This window comes from Mercurialis annua, linkage group LG4 (genome assembly GCF_937616625.2).
Source record: "Mercurialis annua linkage group LG4, ddMerAnnu1.2, whole genome shotgun sequence".
Classification (NCBI taxonomy): Eukaryota; Viridiplantae; Streptophyta; class Magnoliopsida; order Malpighiales; family Euphorbiaceae; genus Mercurialis; species Mercurialis annua.
In genome coordinates, this window is record NC_065573.1 from 21,769,759 (window position 1) to 21,773,173 (window position 3,415).

Consider the following 3,415-nt stretch of genomic DNA (forward strand, 5'->3'; position numbering starts at 1 on the left):
TGGTAAGTAACCTTGATCGGTAAGAAGTGAGCTGACTTGGTCAAACGGTCAACTATCACCCAAATCGAATCATACCCCAGTCGGGTACGTGGCAAACCAACCACAAAATCCATAGCGATTCGCTCCCATTTCCATTCTGGAATAGGTAGCGGTTGCAGATATCCAAACGGTCTCTGATGCTCTAACTTTACCTGCTGGCAAGTCAAACACTTAGACACAAACTCTGCAACATCCTTTTTCATTCCGCTCCACCAGTACATACCCTTGAGATCATGGTACATCTTGGTAGAACCCGGATGAACACTATAAGCTGACTTGTGCGCTTCTTCCAGAATCTGGTCTCTCAAACTATCCGAATCCGGAACACACAGTCGAGAACCGTACTTAAGAACTCCGTCCGCCAGAACAAACTCAGAATTCCCATCCAGATGGATCTCATCCATAATTCGTTTCAATTGTGGATCCTCAGCTTGTGAAGCTTTGATCCTATCAATCAAAACCGGTTGCACTTGCAACTGTGCCAACAAACAGCCTCTCTGCGAAACCTGAAATCTGTACCCCGAAGCTAACAACCCATGCCACTCGCGAATCATGGGCCTCCGCCCAACCTCAGAAATATGGGCCAAACTGCCCGAAGACTTGCGACTCAACGCATCAGCTACCACATTAGCCTTGCCCGGATGGTACTGAATAGAACAATCGTAGTCTTTCAGTAACTCCAACCATCTTCGCTGCCTCAGATTCAACTCACGCTGATCAAAGATGTACTTCAGACTCTTATGATCAGTAAAGATCTCGCAAGTCGCACCGTACAAGTAGTGCCTCCAAATCTTGAGAGCAAAAACTACAGCTGCTAACTCCAGATCATGAGTAGGATAATTCACCTCATGCTTCTTCAGCTGGCGAGAAGGATAGGCAATCACCTTACCATGTTGCATCAGAACGCACCCCAAACCGATACGAGAAGCATCACAATACACAGTGAACCCCTCAATGCCAGATGGCAAAGCTAACACAGGAGCTGTAGTCAGAATCTCTTTGAGCTTCTCAAAGCTCGCCTCGCACTTGTCAGTCCACTCAAACTTAACACCCTTCTGTGTCAGTTTAGTCATTGGTGCAGATATTCTGGAGAAATCCTGCACGAACCGACGGTAGTAGCCAGCTAACCCCAGAAAACTTCTGATCTCGGTAACTGACCTCGGCCTCTGCCAATCCATAACCGCCTCAATCTTCGTCGGATCAACCTTGATCCCATCCTTTGACACCACGTGTCCTAAGAAGGTAACTTGATCCAGCCAGAATTCGCACTTCGAGAACTTAGCATACAGCTGATGCTCACGCAAGGTCTGCAGTATCGTTCTCAAGTGGAAAGCATGCTCCTCCTCACTCCGAGAATAAATCAGTATGTCATCAATAAACACAATAACGAACTGATCCAGAAAAGGCTTGAATACCCGGTTCATCATATCCATAAACGCTGCTGGTGCGTTAGTCAACCCAAAGGACATGACCAGAAACTCGAAATGCCCATACCGCGTTCTGAAAGCAGTCTTAGGCACATCGACGTCTCGAATCCGAAGTTGATGATACCCGGATCTCAAATCGACCTTTGAAAAGCACTTAGCACCCTCCAACTGGTCGAACAAATCATCAATACGAGGGAGAGGATACCGGTTCTTGATAGTAACCTTGTTCAGCTGTCTGTAGTCAATACACAGCCGAAATGACCCATCCTTCTTCTTGACAAACAACACCGGAGCACCCCACGGAGAAGTACTCGGTCTGATAAAACCACTATCAAGCAATTCCTGTAACTGTTCCTTCAACTCTTTCAGCTCCGCAGGAGCCATCCGATACGGCGGTATCGAAATAGGAGCTGTTCCAGGAGCAACATCAATACAGAACTCGATGTCACGATCGGGTGGTAATCCAGGCAACTCCTCCGGAAACACATCAGTGAACTCATTCACTATCGGAACACTATGCACATCACCACTGTCACCCTCTAAGTCACGAACAACTGCTAAAAAGGCCTGGCAACCCTTGCCCATCATACGCTTGGCCTTGATCGCCGAAATTAGATTCTTAGGCGCTTCTGTCTTTTCCCCTTGGAAGGAAAAAGGCATATCACCCGGAATCCCAAACAATACCGACTTCCCTCGACAATCGATAGATGCAAAATGGCGTGAAAGCCAATCCATCCCCAAGATGACATCAAAAGTCAATACATCAAGCATAATCAAGTCTTCACTAAGCTCTCTACCATGTATAACCACAGAACAAGAAGGATAGACCACATCCACCACAACACAGTCAGACAAAGGCGTAGATACAGATAAAGGCTCTAACAACCTAGATGGTGTCACACCCAATTTAGCAGCAAAACTCGATGAAACAAAAGAGTGTGTAGCACCCGCATCAAATAAAACCAAGGCATCTACAAATGAAATGGGAATAGTACCTTGCACCACGGCGTTTGATGCACGAGCATCCTGAGGAGTCAGAGCAAATACTCTGGCCTGACCCTGACCCTGCTGCGGTGCCTGAGAAGAACTGTAACTACCCGAGCCTCTACCACCGTTCCCACGGCCACCAAAACCACGCCCTCCTGAACCACGGCCCCGCTGGCCACCAAACGAAGCGGCAGGTTGAGAATACCCTGCCGAAGGAGTGAAAACGGGCCTCTGCTGCTGAAAGAACGGCTGAGCAACACTAGCCGATGACATCTGCTGCCCAGACGATGGACACTCCCTAGCAAAGTGACCCTGCTGGCCACAAGCATAGCAGCTACCTGGTGCAATTGTGCACTGTCCCGAATGTCTGCGCCTGCAGTTTTGACAAAACGGAACGCTAGAAGTACCACTGTAACCGCGACCAGATCCACGGCTATTCCCACTGTAACCCGAACTGTGAGAATACGGCTGATACCCTTTTCGAACACCTCCTTTCTGACTCTTGTACTGGGAAGGCTTGTGCTGATAGCTGCTGCTACCACCCTGCTGCCCACCACTCGCCTTCTTCGTCTCAGTCATTTTCCCAAAGTGCAGTAAATTTGCCTCCATCCGACGGGCACTGTCCACTACAGCAGAAAATTCCTTGGTCGTCTCAGTCAGAAGACTAATAAAGTCAGCACCCAGACCCTTCACGTATCTATCGTTCACCCTCTGTTGTTCAGTCTGCAGATCTGGGGCAAAGCGACTAAGTCTCACGAACTCAGTAGTGTACTCGTGTACCGATCTGTCATCTCTCTTCAGAACCAGCAGTCTGTCTCTGAAACCCTCTGTCACTGAAAACGGCAAGAAGAAAGCTCTGAATCTCGCCACAAACTGAGCCCAGGAGATGGTAGCCATGTCAGCATGAACAGAGCTTCGAAACCAGTCCCCAGCTAAACTCTTCATTGACATCTCTACCAGAA